Source organism: Crinia signifera, chromosome 3, assembly GCF_055691185.1.
Source record: "Crinia signifera chromosome 3, ASM5569118v1, whole genome shotgun sequence".
Taxonomy (NCBI): Eukaryota; Metazoa; Chordata; class Amphibia; order Anura; family Myobatrachidae; genus Crinia; species Crinia signifera.
The window spans coordinates 254,183,955-254,191,961 of NC_139219.1; the positions used below are offsets into that span (position 1 = coordinate 254,183,955).

The 8,007-nt window shown below is 47.2% G+C and overlaps 1 pseudogene; it reads left to right on the forward strand.

Annotated features, from left to right (window-relative positions):
* The first annotated feature begins 7,478 nt into the window (after positions 1–7,478).
* On the forward strand, positions 7,479–7,597 carry LOC146065249 (5S ribosomal RNA; annotated as a pseudogene).
* Positions 7,598–8,007: the final 410 nt, after the last annotated feature.

Consider the following 8,007-nt stretch of genomic DNA (forward strand, 5'->3'; position numbering starts at 1 on the left):
TCTCACATACATTAACAGATTTTTGTTCCCTCCAAACAGATTGGACAGATAAATCTTTGTGTGTGTACCCAGCCAGGGGTGTTTTAAGGGAGGGGACCCGTGTACAGCCTCCTCTGGTCCGGCCCCCACCTCTCTGCCGGGAGCAGCAGGGTCTGAGCACTAGAGCGTTTAGACCCTACCGAGCATGCGCGAATCTCCGAAAAATGGCTCAGCCATTTTTCCAGTGATTGTCATATCACCATGTTGTGGAGTCTGAGTACTAGAGCACTCAGGCTTTGCGCAAGGAGGCGGCCATTTTTCTGCTATTCTAGGCAGATGCCTAGCATGGCAATGGTTATGGGGCACCAAATACATTGAATGAGTAACATAATATCACTCATTCTGTGTTTATATTGTACTGAAGGTGCTACAACAAGTTGCAATGTGTAATGACATGAAAGAGAAGCAGCCAGCTGCTTCTAACATTACTAGTATTTGGAACAGCGGATGCCTCCCCCACATTAACTATAGGGGATTCCACTCTATTTGGGATTTCACTTCATTCTAAAGTTTGAAAAGGTGTTCCTGGTACCAAGCCCTTAGCCCAGCACTTACCCTGTTTCTGGACAGAGTATGGCAATGAGGATATTATTACCTTAGGTCAGTGACAGAGAAAATAACTGGACCTAGCTGAGGACAGGGCCGTCTTAGCAGTGTGGGCCCCTGGGCAAAGCAATGCACTGGGGCCCTTACCCATTCTCCCCTCCTAGGGGTGGGGGGGTGCTATCAACAGCAGCTTTGATGTCCCACGGGTGGCAGGGGGTGCTCTATCTTCCACACAACATGTAGGACCTGGAGTAGTAACTTCTGCTAATTACTCCTTTACTGCACAGGTGGTGGGCGGGAGAACACTAACGTGTGGAAGGGGGCACTGAGCTGAATGAAGGGTCACTTGTAAATGACTTCCAGGGAGGTAGGGGGTGTTTTATATGCAGGGGCTGGTTGGATAATGGAGTGGGCTTAATATTCGTAATTTTCTGGTGGAAGTGCAGCTTGTTTTACTGCAGATATCGCCATTATCTGGAAATAGATTTCTTAGCCTTCAATAGTATAAAGACCTAGAGTCCCAACTTTCAGGAGGTGCTGGAGACTTGGGGATCAGAGATCCATACCTCCCAACATTCGGAGACAGCGGGGAGGGACAGGGTGAGCGTGACCTATCGGAAAGGGCGTGGCCTATACGCGCGATGCTGCTATGAGGCCACGCCCCGTTCTTCGCTGCAGTGAGCTGCTGTCCAGCCTCCAGCCCCTCTGCCTGCAAGAATAGACACAGCGTCTATTCACGGATGACAGGGGGACTCCCAACTCTTCCCCCCCCCCCACTGCAGGACACTGCCGGCAGCGGAGGGACGTGGGAATGTCCCAAAATACCGGGACGTTCCCGCAATAAGCGGGACAGTTGGGAGGTATGGAGAGCAGGAGCCAGAGCAATCCATTGACAAAAATATAAAACTGTACACCAGATGTTTGGAGCTGGAGCAGGGACCGGCTGCTGGAAGGCTGATATCTCTGGTTCTGGGCATGATAGAGACAAGGCGCTAGTGTCGACAGAAAGGGGAGAGTCCCAGCTTTTGGAATATACTCTCTTTCTTGGCTCCTGATTGGCCGCTAGGCGGCCAATAGAAGGCCGCCTAGCGGCCAATCAGGAGCCAAGAAAGTCGGCTCCTGATTGGCCAGAATTCATTCTGAGTAGAGGTGCAGAGGAGGAAGGATCTCTGCGCCTCTGACAGTCCGCAGCAGGGAGCTTGCCGGAGTCGCCGGCAGCTTGAAGAAGAAGGAAGAAGCCCTGGACTACGTCGGATCAAGCCAGAAGAACTTCCATGGAGGACCGGGGTGAGTAGGATTTCCTTCCACAGGTCCACCATGGATTTCTTCGGACCCCGGACTGGACACCTACGCCGACATGAAGATCGACATGCTGAAGAATGACGACATGGATCCGGAACCAGGACAAGACACCGGATCAAGACTCTGGGACCTACCTACGGGATCAAGATAGGTAAGTATCAGTGTGTGTGTAATGTATGTATTCAACTTTTATTTTTCAGGTGTCAGTGTGTATTTATTTAACTATTTTTTTTACTGTGGAACTACAAGACCCAGCGGGCCCTTTAATGCCCCGCAGGCTGGGACTTGTGGTTCTCCAAGTCCCAGCTTGCGGGGGAGGATTGCTGGGACTCATAGTTCCACAGTTTAAAACAATAGTTTATTAATCTATTTTTTACACCAGTATCAGCACGGTGGCCACCGCACAGGGCCACCGGGGACAGCTCCAGGCTTCAGCCTGGTCAGGTAAGTCCTGGAGGGGGGGGACCCCTTTATTGGGGGGGTCCCCACTCCCCCAGAGCCCCTGGCCAGGCTGACTGGTCAGAGGGTTAATGCTTTGGCCGGGGGGGACTTGTATAAAAAGTCTCCCCCCGGCTGTGGCATTACCCTGCTGGCTGGTTTGGCCTGGGGCTGGTTCTTAAAATACGGGGGACCCCTAGTCATTTCGTCCCCCGAATTTTGGGAACCAGCCCCGGACCTGGAGCCTGGGGCTGGCTGTTAAAAATCGGGGAACCCCTATTTGTCGGGTTCCCTGATTTTTAATTACCGGCCCCGGCTCTTTCAGCCTGGTGCTGGTTACAGCTTGGGGGGGGGGGACCCCACGCTGTTTTTTTATTTATTTATTTATTTTTCTATATTTTTTTTACACCTTGCAGCCTGCACGGATCTGACTGATCCGTGCAGACTGCCTGTAGGAATTCGGATTAGTGGCCGTATATATGGCCAGCTAATACGAATTTATACGCCATCGGAGGGTTACAAAGCAGTCGTATATGACTGCTTTGTAAATCCCCCTCCGGAACATGACTTTGCATACGATTGAAACAGTCGTATGCAGTCGTAGGGAAAATACTAATACGAAAAACTAGGTTTTTCATATTAGTAAATTTCCCCCTTGTCTACTCCGTTCTCACTGCAGCTAAATTCCCGGGTCTAGCATGTCAACCCAATAATTTGCCTTTTAACACAGGTTTTTGGCAGTGTGAACTGTCTGCATACCCGGATCTCAAACACGGGTAAAACCCTTATTTTTACCCGGGTGTGAGATCCGGGTATGCAGACACGGGTTGACCCGTTCTCACTGCAAAAAAACCTGTGTTAAAAGGCAAATTACCGGGTAGAACTGCTTCACCCGGGAATTTGCCTAGCAGTGAGAACGGGGGTCCCTCGCCGCAGCTCCCGGCATTTAAATGCCAGGTAAATGCAGTGTAGTTCACACTCATAGTGTGAACACGGCACTATATGGCTGTAAAGTTATTTCTTTCTCCAAGTCGGAAAGGTAAAAAGAATGGGCACCTAGTTTCTGTAACATTTGTTTTGTGAGAGTTTGCTTTGTCATTTCTATGACTTGAGTAACATGATTTCAGCTTTCAGAATATACAAACCACATAGCTTAAAGATTGACCTGTTCCTCTTTGTGTAATGGGAATAATTACAACACATTTTTCAAGCAATCATCTGCAACAATTTTGTAATTTTTACTGTTGAAGTGAAGGGAACATTGCTGTTCTAGGATAAGAAAATAGGTGCTATTATTGAAGAAAGAATGTACTGCTGGTCTGTAATGAGACTAATGACAGGTCATGCATATACACAAACTGCATTACTCGGAGCTCTTCACTCTCTAATATTTACAGGGAGACGATGACTATATTTGGTACAAGTACAGGACAATGACTGTTCATCACAAACATTTTCACATAAACATATCAAGGTACTCATTTATCATCCTTTCCTAGCAGCAAAACACAGGAAAGTAACCACAAAGCATCACTGTAAATGGAATCCATAACCACATTATCCACATTGCAACATACACAAATAGAAGTGGAACCCTGGACTTGGATCATTTTAAAATAAAACGTTCCCACTCTTAATTATGTTTTCTTCTGACCTGTCATCTTTGGGATACACTGAAATCAGGGATGTCTATTGCCCATCAATGGCTTACCACCAATGGTCAATGGTTTTTCCAATGATTTGTCAATGTCTTTCTATGGCACACAGTGTTTAGCCCCCCACCCTCTTCCCCATACTTGCCTACTCTCCCGCAAGTTGCAGTAGACTCCAGATTTTTGGACAATTCCCCAAACCGATGGCAGAGTGGCCAGGTCTCCAACATCCCGCCCACATGCTAGTAAAGCAGGCTGGATGAGGAAATCATACAAGGAATCACAGTGCCAATTGGAGGAGGTGGGAACAAAAGATGTAAAGGCATTTTCTAGGCATGCATACATTAGCTGGTGCGGTCACTCTTGCTTCTGGAGAGACCTGTGCATCCAAGGAGATCAGCTCAGCCCGGCGCCTACAAAGGCTTCGGGCTTGGCAATCAAATGTACGACAATGTTAGCAATGTTTCTGAAATCATGCAGCGCCTTTCACATATGATGCGATTGCAGTGGTCATATTATCACATAATTGCTAAAGCATGCAGCAAATCCTTGCAACATGAGTAGGAAACTCTTAATGTGACTGTCACATTACATTACATTACATTGTGCTACAGTGCCAGCTGAACTGTTTAAAGCCAAAGTCTCCTTCACACACCAGAAGCATTGGATCATACATGCCAGTTGTAACTATTGTTACGTGCATATGGGCAGTATGAATACGAGTCCTTGAACACTTATACACGTGTGTTTAGCAGCATTACAAGAGCTTGCCTACTTTGTTTTTCACCTCTCCGGGAGAAGCCCAGAGAGGAGAGCAGATACTGTTGCCAGGGGGGATAGGACGAGGATGATGTCACCAGCCCCACCCCTGTGCCACTCAAACGTGGTAATTCATGGGTTAGCAGATTGGGGTATAGGCTAAAATGATGCAATTCGCGTCATTTTAGCCTCGCACTTTAGCCGTGAAACCACAAAAGCCGTTATTTTTTACAGCAGAAAAGGGGGGTGTGTGGGCTGTGGGAGACTTGCCCACCTTTCCGGGGAGCCGGGAGGGGGACCCGATTATTGGAAGCCTCCTGGCCATTCCGGGAGGGTAGGCAAGTTTGACCTGGTACCTTTAATTAGCCCAGGCAGAGGCTCGTCTATGACATATGACAGTTTGTGTTGGATAATTGGTATGATGTATGACTGGTTGTCAAAGGGTTAACAGTTATATCACCACTAAATGGGTTGCCAATATTCTACCAATAAATTGTATGAAAGATGGATTGGGTGCAAAACATCAATTTATTAAACACCACATTAATAATCAAATGCAGATTGCTGAATGAATACGGGGGGTTGGGAGCAGTGAACGGATGAGGGATAAAGGATTAGGTGTGTAAATGGTGTCTCATTAGAAACAATAGACTCTTTCCCAAATCAAAAACGGACACCGCTATACACAATCCAAGATGGCATTTTTCCCACATCAAAGATGGGCACCGCTATACACAATCCAAGATGGTAGTGACCCCTATAAAAAGTCCTCTGTACAGAGGCCCAGCACTCCCTGAAGAAGGCTCAAGGAAGCAGACACACGTTGGTGATTTTTTCACCTCATCATCACCATTGACTGACACCTTGAAAACCAAGTCTCCTCCTGGCCGGGAGTAGAGCCCACAGAAGCCGGGTGCGGACTGTGACGTCAGGTGACGGTAGTCTTGCGTTGCCACAACCCGGAAGTCACATCCTGCCCAGCACTGTGGAGCCGGGCTCGCTGAGCAGCTGCAACGCTGATCAAGCCGCGGCTGGAGCAAGAAGATCTACGACCAGCGTGGGACTACCAGGACCATCGAGAGGATGCGGACTGAGAACACAGGTGAGAGGTGCACTTCGGAGGGGACGGGACGCCAGCCCCCCGCACCACCACCCTGTGTCTTTCCTTAGTTCCATAGACCCTTTTATTACCACTCAGGACAACCAAGAAGCATTTCCCCCCGCTGTTACTATAGCCCTGTTAGGGCTATTTACACACCTAATCCTGTATCCCTCATCCCATCACCGCCCCCAACCCCCATATTCATTCTGCAATCTGCATTTGATTTTTAATGTGGTGTTAATAAATTGATGTTTTGCACCCAATCTTTCATACAATCTATTGGTAGAATATTGGTAAGGCATTCAGTGGTGACATAACTGTTAACCCTTTGACAACCAGTCATACATCATACCAATTATTCAACACAAACTGTCATATGTCCTAATGAGCGCAGGTTACAAAACCCTCTCAATCAAATAACCTTTTTGTGAGGCAGGTTTCCTCACCTGTAACCCGCAGCCCCTACACTACAAGTAACCAATTAACAGTGAGCGCCTGTACCAGAGGCGCATCTATGCATGTATGTTATGCTTAGCAGCTACACCACTGCACTAGCTAGTCGGAGCAGCAGCCCCGCAGCTGCAGCCACTGCTGGTCCCCTCTACAGCTGCTAAATACAGAGCACACTGAGTAAACATGCTCAGGAAATCCTCATTCACACTGCACTCATGGAGGTAACTAGGGTTATACAACTGACATGTTTTCTCTAGCCATGTAATTATCTAATATTGGGGCAGATGTATTAAACCTTAACAAGATATAAATGCAAAGGCGATAAAGAGAGATAAACTTCCAGCCAATCAGTTCCTTACTGACTTTTTTCAAACACAGCCTGTAACATGGCGGTTAGCAGGTGATTGGATGTTTATCTCTCTTTATCACCTTTGCATTTATCTCTTGTTAAGGCTTAATACATCTGCCCCAAAGTATGTAGAGTGCAGTGGCAGATTCAGGGGGGGGCACCCGGGCACGTGCCCACCCTGTCATTCATTTTGTAGCCGAGGACCAGGGCTTTCCAACGAGCCCAGCCCCATGTCTCTAGCCCCCCGGGAACCGGAGATATCACCTGGTAAACCTGTAACATTTTTTCCCCATAGGATAATATGGGACCCGTCAATTCCGACCCCCACCCGGTTCCGACGGCTGCCAGTTCCCCCCCGGCATCACAGGAGCTTGTGGTTGATGTCATTCAATTCCAAATCGCTGGGCCTTTAATATGATACCAGGATGGTCCATATCGGTCAATCGGTTCCAGAGATATAGCATGTAAATCGATTTTTTTTATTTTTGAAATGTAATTTCATGGCTGTTCATGTTCTTTGAGGGCAGATTACTCTGGAACCAAACGTTCCAGTTTCACTGGATCAAAATCATTCAAAGCCCACTCAAAAGTTCTTCAATATGATACTTGTCTCATGTAAATGGGTCAGTTAGTTCCGAAGATATAGCCGGTTAAATGAGATAACTGGTTAAAGGGGGGAGGGGTGGTTTTCTCTCCCCCTCACACCAGAAAATGCAGGGACTAGGCTGGTGTAAAAGGGGCCAACCTGGGAATGCATTTTCTGGTGGGAAATGGGTATTATTTCAAATAGCTGGGACCTGCAGTGCTCGGAATACACAGGTGCCCTCTCACTTGGTAAACTTACTACCATACATCACTGGATCGCCTGATCCCGTACCGATTTCAGCAGCTAAGCAGTGATTGGCCGGCTTAGTACCTGTGGGGGGGACCCACTGGGAATATCCGGTGTAGTAATACTACGGAATAGCAGAAACACCCAGTGTCCGACCCAAGCTTATAACCCATACCAACTCTGTACTTCTCCTTTCTACTATAGCAGTCTCTTATTTCAATTGATTTCACTGTACTCCTTGCTTGCTTGTTAGACGGAGGCCACGTACACCTATATTTTTATATATAAAATAATTGTATCTTTGTGTCAAGCGTCAATAACAGACCACCTTTGTCGAACCATAGGTATTATTAAGACTAATTGAATCTTCAATACTGTTACATGTGTGATTTTGGTTGACAGGTGGACCATATACTTATCCTTTCATTGCGCCGGCTATAGTGAAATTGCTCGGGACTCTCATCATCAGGTGACCAACCTGTTCATTTGATAATTAACACAAGTGACCATTTCACCTTTCTTTCTTCTTTTAGCG